General features: G+C 36.6%; 1 long non-coding RNA gene across 1 annotated transcript in view; it reads right to left on the bottom strand.

Moving 5' to 3' along the window:
• Window positions 1-695: 695 nt before the first annotated feature.
• LOC127491581 (uncharacterized) overlaps window positions 696-14,533 on the bottom strand; it is a 92,122-nt gene continuing 78,284 nt past the window's right edge. Inside the window, exon 4 of the long non-coding RNA XR_007920327.2 lies at window positions 696-2,259. This is a non-coding gene — a long non-coding RNA (uncharacterized lncRNA). The remainder of the gene's footprint in view (window positions 2,260-14,533) is intronic.

The following is a 14,533-nucleotide window of genomic DNA, read 5'->3' as shown; positions in this document are numbered from 1 at the left end:
GGAATGAATTTCTGTTCTTCATTAAATGACTCAGTCTCAGGTATTTTGTTATAGCAGCACAAATCTTATGAAGACAGAGGACTACCTCAAGCATTGATTTAGGTTACCTTATCTTATTAAGAATGGGTTCCAGTAACAAGATGAAATTGATCTTTACCTTAAATGTGTGTGTGTGTGTGTGTACATATCCCCTAGAGTATGTTTTATGTATATATTCACTGTGACTATGTTTTGGAAATTACAAAAATTAATATATGTATAATCTAAAAGTTACATAGAGAATAAAATATTTTACTTAATTTTGTACACATTCCCAACATTTGTTGATTAGTTGTCATGCAAAGTAAACCAACACATCTACATCTCTAAGAACCTATTTAGGAACCAGTGCTCTGGCACAGCTGGTTAAAGCCCTGGCCTGAAGTGCCAGTATCCGATATGGGCACCAGTTTGAGTCCTAGGTACTCCACTTCCGATCCAGCTCTCTGATATGGCCTGGGGAAGCAGTAGAAGATGGCCCAGGTTCTTGGGTCCCTGTACCTACATGGGTGACCTGGAAGAAGCTCCTGGTTCCTGGCTTTCGATGGGTGCAGCTCCGACCATTGCGGTCATTTCGGGAGTAAACCAGCAGATGGAAAATCTCTCTCTCTCTCTCTCTCCATCCCTCTCTCTCCTCTCTCTCTCTCTCTCTCTCTCTGTCTCTCTCTCTGTCTCTCTCTCTCTCTGATTCTACCTCTCTTTGTAACTCTTTCAAATAAATAAAATAAATCTTTAAAAAATTCAAAGGAAACTATCTAAACCCAAAGAATTGCTACTGCCTCTTTTAACTATGTTATGTCTAACTATGTTAAGCATCTATTTTACTTACAATAAGTCCTAGCTTTTTCAACCAAATATTTAGTGGCTCTTTATTGTTTTATAACTTCAACAGTGAATTACTTAGAGGAGGATAAAGACTTTTTTTTTTCATTTTATCCTAATAGATTGATCCTTAATAACTGCTGAGATATAAAGTATAGCTTTCAAAAAATTAATAGATGTTAATTTATCAACATACATAACTATCCTTAAACCTACTTAAAATATACTTAAAGCAAAAGAAAAATCAAGTTTGGTTAAGAAGATGCAATGTTGTTTTGCATTCTATGGTCATATTTTATTCTCGTCAGGGAGAAACTTTTGAGAGTATCATAACAGAAACAGAAGCTCCAAAGAATATCTGTTTGAGCATGTATGTGTGTGTGTGAAATGTGACATTTCATTACAATAATTGTACAGTGAGTTTGAATCTTTCTGTAAGCTGACTTTTGCAATCAATACCCAAGAAAAATAACTATGTATTCTGAAAAATTCTGTCAGGGAGACTTAGACTGGGTACAAAAATAGAAAAAGGGCCTCTGATCTCCACCTTACCAGCTTTGCCATCCTTGCTTTCCATCTCAGATCAGAAATCCAGCAGCATTTGATCTCGTGCTACTTTAAGATTCTGGGTTTCTTTGCCCATCCTGTCAAGCCAATTGCTCGGAGTCCAGTCTCACCCAATGCTAGTGAATGTTACTTTCAAGATGCATGTATATTACTCATTATCCCATTTTGCAGGACAGGTATCCTACAGGAGATGGAGCAGTGACTCCAGAATGCTTCACTTTGGAATTATAGAACCTAGGAACAATCTATGTTCAGATAAGAGAGAAATGTTTACCAGAAGTTCACAGGTCCCACTTGGGAATATTCTTCCTGAGAGTCTCCAGAAAAGAATGCTACTTTTCTAAGATTCAGCTATAGAATTCATTTCCTACATAATCCCTTTCTATTTCCACTATACTGAATTATTTGTCTTCTACAAAATAGAGGAAAGGAGTTGTATATAAGCAAATCATAATCCCTTCTGCGTCCAATATCCTGTGGTCTGGACAGAAACAGAAACAAATAAGACATGGCTATGTCGTGAAGAAACTCATGTTTTAATTCACAGATTTGTGCATAAAATGTTAATGGGGAGTGAGTATTGGGTGTAGCAGTTTGATAGGCCTACCTCACATATTGGAGTAACTGAGTTTGAGTCCCAGCTCTACTTCCAGTTCCAGCTTCCTGGGAGGCAGCAGGTGGCGGCTGAAGTAGTTCAGTTCCTGTATTCACATAGGAGGCACTGAGCTCCGGAGTTCAGCTGGGCCTTGTCCTTCCTGGCTGTTGTGCAGGCATTTGAGGTGTGAACAAATGGGGAGATCTCTGTCTGTCCCCTGCTACCCCTGTCTGTCTCTGTTTTTCAAATGCAGAGAAAAAAAATAACAGTTAACTGGAATAAAGGAGAAAAGTATACCAAACTGTTACAAACACATGATCTTATAAAATAGAAAGATCAGATGACACCATCTTGGGAAAGCATCAAAGAACCTAATTTATTACGAAGAACAATAAATCTTCACTTTCCTTTCTCTCAAGTCATTTCTCCAATTGTGTTCACCATGGGATGGTGTTGCTTTATACAAGGCCCCTTTGATATGGAGAGGACTGAAATGTAGACAAGAAAAATATTGGATGAATTGTAGCATATTTGATAGAGAATCTTTCTGTAGTATGCACGTAAACCTCTCTTATTAAATACATGTTATTTTCTTTATTATAGACCATCCTTTAAATTTACCCATTCTACTGTAGGTAGGTAGATGGGTAGAAGGGGGATAGATAACTAGATGACAAATAGGTAGGTATATAGATATAAACACAGATTGACAGACACATCTAAGATCAAACTCTGCAACTTCACTCAAAACTAGATAGTTCTGAAAAAGAGATTCTGATATTTTCTTTAATACTGGAAGACTTAAAACAATTCCAACAAGTATTATCTCTGGGTAGTGGACTTAACTTTTTTTTAACTTTTTAGTTTAAATAATTTAAGACTCACAAGAGGCCACAAAAATATATGGAGAATCCCTATGTATTCTTCATCCTACTTTCCACAGTTAAACATCATAAATATGGTCCATTTTCAAAACCGATAAATTAGCATTGACAGAAATATTAATTAAACTCCAAACCTTGTTAGGATATCATCAATTTTACATGTGCATACTTTGTAGATAATTTTCAATTTTCTTAAGTTTTCTGTATTTTACAATTTCTCTAAAATATGCATATGTATAAGCCAGTATATGTTATAATATGCATATATAAATACCATACATAAATGGACAAATACCAGTTGTCTACTTTCTTTGCAAAAATATATAAATTAGGTTTTGCAAAGTAATGTTATCTATTATTTCCATCACTTTCATATTTCCACCCACTTCAAGAATATTTCACAATTCCACCACTTCCACAACGTAAGTCATGCCAGTGAAATATAGCACTACACAATAAAGGCAATTTCTATTATTTAGTATCTAAGTAGTTAGGAATAATGTTATCTGTGTGTCCAAAATTGAATATTCACACTGTCTACTTTGAAATTTTTGGCCAGATTTGATGATCTCGTTTCAAAGAAACTGTCATACATGAACAATAAACTGAGCCAGAGTTATTTTATTATTCGACCTTTTGAAGAGTTTTCTTTTACTTCAGATATGATTTTCTTTTCACATTTTCTTTTTTCAAAAGCTCTCTCACAAAATGAAATACTCCATTATTCATTCATCAACAAGTGTTGAATGAATGACATATGACTGACAGTAGAGGAGTTAAAAGCATGATTGAGGTGTTATTCCTGCTATTAGAGAGAGAGAACGTGCACATAGATTACTGCAATGCATGACACAGGTGTTAAGGCACATAGGACAAATTCAAAGTCCAGTAGAGGGAAGAGTTACTTCAGGCCAGTGGAGATTTTATCAGGTTAGTTGGTAAACTGCACGCTCTTATGCTGAATTCAAAGGTTCTGTTCCTTGTTTGCTTTATTGAAACTTATCTTTCCCTCTGGGCTTCATTTTTGAATCTGTAAAATGGGACTTGAGGCTTCTGAATGTATAAAATAAAATATTGTATGTGAAATGCTTAGAATAAGTCTTGGAACACGCATTTTACCTAACTCAGCAGGCTCATCCATGATATTGAATGAACAAAAAGTAACAAATGAAACTGTTAGAAAGAGGCAAAGCTTCTGGGCAGGCCACTATGCCTCAATTTTTCTAACAAAATCTCTAAAAATTTTCAGTCCTTTTTTCCAAATAAAATTAAGTTCTCTTTTTATAATCAGAATTGCAATGTTATCCTCTTTCATGTCTTTAAAATAAATTACATAAGGTGTGGCGCTGTAGTTTAGTGGGTAAAGCTGCCATTTGCAGTGCCAGCATCCCATACAGGTGCTAGTTCGGGTCCCGGCTGCTCCACTTCCAACCCAGCTCTCTGCTGTGGCCTGGGAGAGCAGTAGAGGATGGCCCAAGTCCTTGGGCACCTACACCCATGTAGGAAACCCAGAAGTTCCTGGCTTCTGGCTTCAGGTCAGTGCAGCTTCAGATTCAGATGGAAGACCTCTCTCTGCCTCTCCTTCTTTCTCTGTGTAACACTTTCAAATAAATTTTAAAAATTCTTTAAAAAAATAAAAAATACATAAACATTTCATTTTTTTTGTATTTTTTCACTCTGTTCTTAACTTCTCTCTGTTTGTCATTTCAATTAAATTTCTGGGCAACCCTGATTGATTTCTACCAAGGAGACAAAGATCCTGAGTTGAAATAAAGTTTCCACAGGGTCTTTTGGGAAAAAAGATTCTGACAGCTCTAAAAAGCACTGTTTGTCAACCCCCTACCCTTCCACATGGTCACACACAGGGACTTGCTCACACTCAGGGTACGGTTGCAAGTTGCTATGTGCAAACCATCTGTGCAGTCTGGTCTGATGTTACGCCATCTGCATCTGCTTCAATAGCAGTCCATTGGAGATAAAGGACCAGAGTCTATTGGGCTGAGCAAAGTTCATTCTCACCAATACACGTCAGTCCTCTGCTCTTTTTTTCCTTAAGGATATGATGGGTTTACCAAAAAAAAAAGGAGAAACTAATTGATCTTGAGAATATGTCCAAGTAACCTTTCTATGCTGGTCCCATTCAAACAATTTGAATTTAAGTGGAAGTATTCTATCCTCATGTCAGAGACCCTCAGGACTCTGTCAAAAAAGTTATTTTCAGAAAGAAATAAAAAGAAGTATTACAAAGGGTATGAATTCAGGTAGAAGAAAAAGTCTCTGTGTCACATGAAACAAAGGTTTTAAAAAATGATCATTTGCTATTTGATTTTCCTTGCCTTAATGAAGTTAATAGGCAACTTAATGATCTCTTTACACCTGAGAAATCCCAAATTTCTCAATAACTCTCACAGATTTAGAAGGATATAATTCAGAACTCATTTCAAGTTTATTGAAAATTTTAATAATAAAAAAGAAGCAAGGAAAATAAATCAATGGGAAGAATTTAGCCTAAAAACATTGTCTCAACAGCATTACAGCTGCAATATAACCACTCACATGTGGTAGCTTGTTAAAGGCTATGGTCATAAATCTTGGCAACCAGGAGATTCTGGAAAATGATGCACTGCTGGTAGCTATCTATCTATCTGCACAAATATATGATCTTTTAATCTATGAACTATAATCACTCCTTAGAACTGATGATTGAAAATGTGGGCCACAGGCAATTCACCAATGCATAACTTTCACTGCACCTTAAGTAGTAATTTCACTCTTTATCTGAGAAACTATTATCAATCTGATCACCCTCCCTTAGCTTACATACACCAAATCCCATTTTCCTTCCTTTATATAGTCCTACACCCCAAACTGACATCACTGTGATTTGAACTCTAAGCCCTCCACCCTGTTCTCAAATCCAGCCCTGAGCTCTGACAGGAGGCAAATCTGTCACTGTGTACCAGGGTCCTCTTTCATGAAGCATCCTGTACTAATTCTTGACTTCAAGGAGCCGCCCCAAGATCTGCCAATTGGACTCCTGCCTTACCCTCCAGCATCAATTTGTTTACCTCTCCTCTAGTTGTTCCAATTTATATCAATATTCTTCAGTTTTACTTATTACCCCTAGGGCAATTTGTGTAATTTGTTTGGCTTCAAGAAACAGAAATAGATAAGAAGAGCATTTATAGCTTGTGGCATTGGACACACCTGACATAGGTCAAAAGCCCACTAGCACTGGCCATGAGAATTCATGCAAAGTTTTAAATCCCTGGACCTTATTTCCTCAGAAAGCTGCTGTTGTGATTAAATTAATTGACATAATGTGGTTTTATGTAAAAGACTTGGTACTGAAAAGTGCCACATAACAATGAAATAACATCTATTTCTTCTTCCCACCTCCTTCTGACAGAGCACTTTCTGAGTTAGCTGGATGATTAGGGCTAGCTATGCATGGATCTCTAACTCCAATAAGGAAAATATATGGATTCTAGTGTCCTTCTCCACTTCCCCTCACCTTCCCTCTGGCATTCCAACATTTAAATAGAATGCTTCAACTGGTCCTCACCCCTTTCTTGCCTTTTCTAATTTAAAGAGAACCCAGGGAGTGTGGTGATATCTGAACACAGATGTTCTCCATCAGATTGCACCTAGGCTCTCAGCTGTAGAAGTTCCATCTGATGTTATCCCTCTTAGTATTTTTTTGTTTGTTCTACTTAATACTTTTGGTTGAATACTGTAATCAATACACAATTCTTCTTAAGTGCTGAAACTTAACTGAAAAGTGATCACTGTTAAATGTAAGAGTGGGAATAAGAGAGGGAAGAGATGTGCAATTCGGGACATGCTCAAGCTGACTTACCTCAAACGGTAGAGTTAGAAACATACCAGGGGATTCCAATTCAATCCCATCAAGGTGGCATGTACCAACGCCATCTCACTAGTCCCAGTGATCAATTTCTGTTCACAATTGATCATAATGATAGGACTAAGAACCAAAGGGATCACATAAACAAGAATAGTGTCTGCAAATACTAGCTGATAGAATCAAAAAGGGAGAGAATGATCCAACATGGGAAGTGAGATACACAGCAGACCCATAGAATGGCAGATGTCCTAAACAACACTCTGGCCTCAGAATCAGCCCTTAAGGCATGCGGATCTGGCTGAAAAGCCCATGAGACTATTTCAGGCATGGAAAGCCAAGACACTCTGGGGAAAAAAAAAAAAAAAAAAAAAAAAAAAAAAAAAAAACACCTAAATGGAAGATCTCTGTGAGTGAGATCCCAGTGGAAAGAGTGGGTCATCAAAGAAGGAGGTACCTTTCTCTGAAGGGAGGAGAGAACTTCCACTTTGACCATGGCCTTGTCTAAAAATTATCAGAGTCAGTGAACTCAGGGGGCTTCCATAGCCTTGGCAGCTCATGACAAGAGCCTAGGGTGATTACTGAGGCCATAAACAAGAGTGTCAATTTGTTAAGTCAACAACAGGAGTCACTGTGCACTTACTCCTCATGTAGGATCTTTGTCCTTAGTGTGCTGTACATTGAGATTTAATGCTATAGCTAGTATTCAAACAGTATTTTTCACTTTATGTTTCTGTGTGGGAGCAAACTGTTGAAATCTGTACTTAATATATGCTAAACTGATCTTCTGTATATAAAGAGAATCGAAAATGAATCTTGATGTGAATGGAAGGGAGAGGGAGTGGGAAAGGGGAGGGTTGCGGGTGGGAGGGACGTTATGTGGGGGAAGCCATTGTAATCCATAAGCTGTACTTTGGAAATTTATATTCAGTAAATAAAAGTTTGAAAGCAAAAAAAAAAGAATCCTAAGGAAATAACTGAGGGGAACTTGTCCTTCAACTCCAATTTGCCATTTTTCTAATAGAAGAATGTCTGAAGACTATCAGAAGAAAGGAAGAAGCAATGATGTGTTACTTGTTTCTGCTACTGAAAATGCACTCTTATTTAAATAAACGTTTGATTCTATATGCTAAATAAAAAAAAGACAATCAGCAAAAAAAAAAAAAAAGAAGTTCCATCTGTTTTCTTTTTTTTATTATTATTATTTTTTGACAGGCAGAGTGGACAGTGAGAGAGAGAGACAGAGAGAAAGGTCTTCCTTTTGCCGTTGGTTCACCCTCCAATGGCCGGCGCACCGTGCTGATCCGATGGCAGGAGCCAGGAGCCAGGTGCTTTTCCTGGTATCCCATGGGGTGCAGGGCCCAAGCACCTGGGCCATCCTCCACTGCCTTCCCGGGCCACAGCAGAGAGCTGGCCTGGAAGAGGGGCAACCGGGACAGAATCCGGCGCCCCGACCGGGACTAGAACCCGGTGTGCCGGTGCCGCTAGGCGGAGGATTAGCCTGGTGAGCCGCGGCGCCGGCTTCCATCTGTTTTCTTAAAAACCCTCCCACCCTATCAAATGTGTCTGTCCTAGCAATTATATCTTCACTTCTTTATATCACCATGAATTCCTAGCTGGGCTGCCTTAAGTCATGAGATAGGGAAAACATTCGTTTGTTCATGTTTGCTATGACAGTCAAATTTAGCTATCAGTGATTGTCTAGCAATTCGTGTATCTGTTAATTGTGGATATCATTGTATATTCATAAAGAATTATGTTTCTACTTTAATTGCAGGACTAAATGAATAAAATGTGTTTGTTGGTCATGGGAGTGTCTTAATTTTTAAAGCCATAACTTCCTAACAGTAAATAGGCTTTAAATGTGTGTGTGTATGTATTTATAATTAGAATGCTTTAAGTGTAGCAGTGACTTGAAAAAACAAAATGTGTGCACACAAACGCATGTGATATGTTCAGTAGTTGGTTTTCCCGTATTGAAATTTCAATTTAAATAGGAGTTTCAGCAAGTATTTGTTGTAGGCATAGTGTATAGTCATGATTCAATAACTACATACTATATTTTATAATTCTTTGAGGTCAAAAGAGATGCTCCATAACTAAAAACGTATAACAGTTTTTCAGTGTTAGTTGAATCTGGTCAGATTTGATTTCATCTGGGTCTTTATTTAAAGGTTTCTCTCAAGCCCATTCCTGTAGGGCAGACTCAAATACAGCTCCTTGGGTATCAGTGTATAAGCCCCAACCTCCTCGATGGTGCCATTATAATCCTTTTTTAGCTCCATAGCAACTCTCTCCTGTGAGCCTAAGGTACCAGATAACTATCATTTACTGAGCTATTAAAATAAAGGCTTTTCGACTTCCTCAGGTGTAGAATTGGAAAGAAGCCTAGAAGCCTGAAAGGCTTACCTGTCTGGCTTAGTACCACAATCGATCAATTAAACAGAGTGTTTTATGTCACCGGTGCTCAATGGAATCTAATTCTTCATTCTAGCTTTTTAGTACTGTAGTCCATATCTTCTGATTTCTTGCTATTAAGTCTATTTGTTGCCAGTTTCCTATTTCCTCTCTTGAATAGTACTATAATTAATGGAAGCTATTGTTTCTTACACTTTGTTGCCACTTAATCATTTTTACTGTGTATACTAAAGATAAGAAAGTTTTAGAAATGTCATTAAATTGTGACAAGTCTACACTGTTGCAGAAGGCTCTAAGGTTACAAAGCATAATAATAGCAGGTGGTAAGAATTATTATGGTAACTTAATGGCAAAAGTGAATGTCTCTTGAATTAATTAATTTTGTAGGCTTCATGTATAGAATGTTCAGGAGTTCCCTAACACACTTGCATGAATGTTATGTAGACCAAAGTTTGTCAAGTGGAAGGACACAAGAGAAAAGCATACATGAGTTTTCTGAATGATAATAAACTCCCAGAATAACCTCCATTATGATTTTTTACGCATGACCCTAAAAATACAGGCAACTAAAGCAAAAATAGGCAAATGATATTACATCAAACTAAAAAGTATCTACATATCAAAGGAAACAATTGACAGAGTAAAGAGGCAACCTACAAAATGAGAGAAAATATTACCAAACTATGCATTTGATAAGTTAATAAACAGACTATATGAGCATGTCAAATAATTCAATACAGAGGAAACAAATAACTCAATTTAAAAATAGGCTAAAGATCTGAATCAACATTTCTCAGAATTACACACAAATAACAACAGATAAATGAAAAATGGTCAACATCACTAATTACCAGAGAAATTCAATTTGAAACCACAATGAAACACTGCCACATATCTGTTAGGATGGTTGTTAAAAAAATAACACACATTGGCAAGGAGATGGATAAAAGGGAACTCTGACATCCTGCTAGTAGGAAAGTAAAATAGTACAGCTACTATGGGAAAAAAAATAGAGTTTTCTCCAAAAACTTAGAACTACCACATGACCCATCAATCCCACTACACATGAATACACAAAGGAAATAAAATTAAAGTGTTTAAGAGCTATCTGCATGTTTATGTTTATGTAGTATTATTTATAATGGTCAAGATATGATCAGCTTAAGTGTCCATCAATTACGAATGTATTTTTTTAAAAAAAAGATTTATTTATTTATTTAAAAGTTAGAGATACAGAGAGAGAGAGAAGGAGAGCTCTTCCTTCTTCTGGTTCACTCCCCATATGGCTGAAAGAGCTGGAGCTGATCCAGGCCAAAGTCGGGAGCCAGGAACTTCTTCAGAGTCTCCGTCGAGGGTGTAGGGGTCCAAGCACTTAAGCTATCTTCGCTGCTTTTCTGGGAGCATTAGAAGGGCCTGGATCGGTAGTGAAGCAGCTAGTGCTCGAACCAGTGCCCAGACGGGATGTCAGCGCTGAAGGCAGAGGCTTAATCTTCTACACCACAGCGCTGGCCCCAAGAATGTATTTTTTAAGTTTGTTTCATAGAGACAGAGGACAGAATGGTAGCTACCAGGGCCTTGGGTGGTGAAGGATGGTCGGTTGGAGATTTTGATCAAAGAATACAAAAGTCTAGTAAGATAGAAGGAATAAATTCAAGAGACCTACTGTACAATGTGGTGACTGTAGTTAGTAATATATTCTTGAAAAATGTTGAGTGGATGAAGTTTGTCACCACAAAAATAACTATGTGAAGTAATGTATATGACTTTGTTATTTCACAACATATATAAATTATAAGTTATGTCATTCCACAAAGCATATATACTTCAAAGCATCATATTTTACATAATAAAATATTTTCATAAATATAAAATTTAAATGCTTCAAGTATTTTAAAAATGGTATGACATGAATATCGATGATTTTATGCTTCCAAGTAAACTGTTTTCTAACTTGCAATAAAATAACTCCTTTGGAGATTAAATACATGATGGTAAGACCAGTTTACATGATACTGGTTGCTTCAGAACTGATACTTCTACACAAAGTCTGCATTCTACATGGGTTTCCTGAGCTGTGCTAAATCTGGCCACAAACTTTTTTCTGTTGTTTGGCTAGGTAAGTACAAATGTCCAGTTTATAATGCAATAGTTCAAGCAGCAGAACAAGGTCATTGTAGATAAAAATGAACATCAAATAGGCTGCTTGTAATTTTCAAATTAGCAAACTAAACATTTCCATTAAAACTCTTTTTTTTTTCCTTTTTTAACTTTTACTTAACAAATATAAATTTCCAAAGTACAGCTTATGGATTACAGTGGCTTCCCGCCCCCCCCATAACTTCCCTCCCACCCGCAACCCTCCCCTTTCCCACTCCCTCTCCCCTTCCATTCACATCAAGATTCATTTTCAATTCTCTTTATATACAGAAGATCAATTTAGTATATAGTAAGTAAAGATTTCAACAGTTTCCACCCACACCGAAACAAAAAGTGTAAAGTACTGTTTGAGTACTAGTTATAGTATTAATTCACATTGTACAACACATTAAGGACAGAGATCCTACATGAAGAGTAAGTGCACAGGGTTGACTTAACAATTTGACACTCTTGTTTATGGCGTCAGTAATCACCCTATGTTCTTGTCATGAGTTTCCAAGGCTATGGAAGACTTTTGAGTTTTCCAACTCTGATCTTATTTAGACAAGGTCGTAGTCAAAGTGGAAGTTTTCTCCTCCCTTCAGAGAAAAGTACCTCCTTTTTCCATGGTCAGTTCTTTCCACTGGGATCTCGCTCACAGAGATCTTTCATTTAGGTGTTTTTTTTGTTTTTGTTTTTGTTTTGTTTTTGTTTTTTGTTTGCCAGAGTGTCTTGGCTTTCCATGCCTAAAATACTCTCAGCCAGATCTGAATGCCTTAAGGGCTGAGTCTGAGGCCAGAGTGCTGTTTAGGACATCTTCCATTCTATGAGTCTGCTGTGTATCCCGCTTCCCATGTTGGATTGTTCTCTCCCTTTTTGATTACATCCATTAGTATTAGCAGACACTAGTCTTCTTTATGTGATCCCTTTGGTTGTTTCCATTAAAACTCTTAAAAAGTGTGAATACCTATTACACAAAAGAAACAAACACTGAAAAATGGTTGGAAACTTTTAAATAATAAAAAGAGAAGGTATTTGTTTACTGCCTTTCACAGACATAGTTAAATGATAGCCATCAAAAAAGGAAGCTGGTAAACAGTTTTATTAGTTCATTATATTTTTAAGGATTCTATTACAATCATGATTAAGAAAAGTATCTAAAGCTTTTAAGAAAACTTACACTCTTTTGTTATTAAGTGCTTTCTTGGTTAACAGAACTTCAAAAATAAGTCATGTTGCAGTATTTCTTAATAATAATGAGTTTTAGCTAGAGAGAAAGACAGGTCTAAAGGTGTTTATGACAGAAAGTTAACTGGTCTTATTCAGCTTCTCTTTTTCTTAATAGCTTTGAGTTCTAACTACATATTATAATTCTGAAAAATATAGTTGGTATGAGTTAATAAACTGAGAAACTTTAACAATTCTATTAAGAGAGTTTTACAGATTAAATACCAGCGAATATAATGTTCCTACAACATCATCGCAGTATGCTTACTTTGAAAAGGAAAAGTATCAAAGTACATGAAAATATTTCACAATATAAGCATAAGAATAATCTTTGGGAATAGTATGTTCTTTAGCCAAGAAAACTAGGCTTGGAATCTATTTTCACACCTTACAAACCAGGCCATAATTCAATGTCATCATACATCATCACTCCTTTCAGTTCCAAAACACAAAAAGTAAAAATATCTTTCTCATAACAATAGCAAACAAGGACCACGATAAAAGGTATTGCACAAATAGTGAAAATTACCCCCAAAACAAATGCAAAAATAAGCTACTGTTATCATTAAAAACCAGTTTCTAGTATTAGTAAAACCGTAGAGTTTGAAGACATTGCACTGTGCAAATATACCACCTTTCCAAAACTAACTTCAGGTTGGGAATGATTTCCAAACCTTCCTTCTATTTGATAATTCACTAAGGTTGATCACAAAACTCGCTGAAAGTTACTACACTGACGGTTACAGTTTATTATAGAGAAAGGATGCGGATTATAAAGAAAATCCTAGAGTGAAATCCAGGTGGATTCCAAACATCATGCTTCTGGTACCCTCCTGTCTGGAATCAGAACACATTACTCTCCCAGCATCTAAGAATGAAAATACACCGAGAGCTTTGACAATTAGGGAAGCTCACCTGAGTTTAATTGTCTAGAGATTTCATTGAAAGCTCCTTTGTATGGGCATGATTGATTGCTTAAGTGTCCATGTTGTTAAACTCACTCTTCAGGCTGTTATGGCTTGAGTCAAAGTTTCTACCCTAAAATCACAATGTCTTTTTGACATGGCCATCCACCTACTCTAAGACAACTAGATATGTTTACTTTTCTCCCCAAGAATCTGAAAGGACCAGCCCCACACTAAACAAAAGCAATTCTACCAAGCATGGCATGAGTCACCTCTCAAAAGTCATGGGCAAACACTTCTCTTCGTACAAGGACAGATTCTTTATTACACAGGCCACTTCCTGACTTTTGTTCAAGTGAAACAAGTATTTTTGTCCCAGCATCTACATTTAACAGAGAAATGGTATCATTACACATATGTGTACCATTCAAAGGATGTAATTTAGGGTAGGAACAAAGAAAATAACTGATGCATCATATGAAACCATTTCCTTGACTTGCCACTCTTTGGAGCTTACAACAAACTTTTGAGGAAATATTTAGCATAGAAATTAGCTCATGGTTAGACAACTCCTTGATCTAGTATTTTGCATCAGAGTAACATCCTGAAGAGGTTATGATTCCATTTACCAACACATTTGACTATCAATATTAATAATATAACCAGCCATGCCACTTTTACAACATATCACAGTGTGCCAATATATGAAACATAAAAATAAGAATTAAAACATACTGAACATGACATACATGACATTACTAAAATCCTAATTGATTTTTAAAAATTAATAAAGTCTACCACCTTATCATGTGATGAAAATATCTCCCAGTGCAATGCCACTCAGACTTGCAATCTTGTGAGATTTCAAAACACAAAATGACCTTTGCAACATATGACTTCGGGCCTCTAGAATACTTGAGCCAAGAGACAATATTATTTGTTGTTTTGAACCATTCTCAAGACATTAATATAATATTGGATTTCCTTCATTGTTGCAGTTGATTTCTCAACAATGTTGCAGTGGATTTGGTTTCTGAGAGGAGAAGCGTGGTGGGGGCAAGAGGTGCGGAGTCACCAC

This window comes from Oryctolagus cuniculus, chromosome 3 (genome assembly GCF_964237555.1).
Source record: "Oryctolagus cuniculus chromosome 3, mOryCun1.1, whole genome shotgun sequence".
Classification (NCBI taxonomy): Eukaryota; Metazoa; Chordata; class Mammalia; order Lagomorpha; family Leporidae; genus Oryctolagus; species Oryctolagus cuniculus.
Note: the sequence above shows the minus strand (reverse complement) of the source record. Positions and strands in the feature narration are given on the sequence as shown.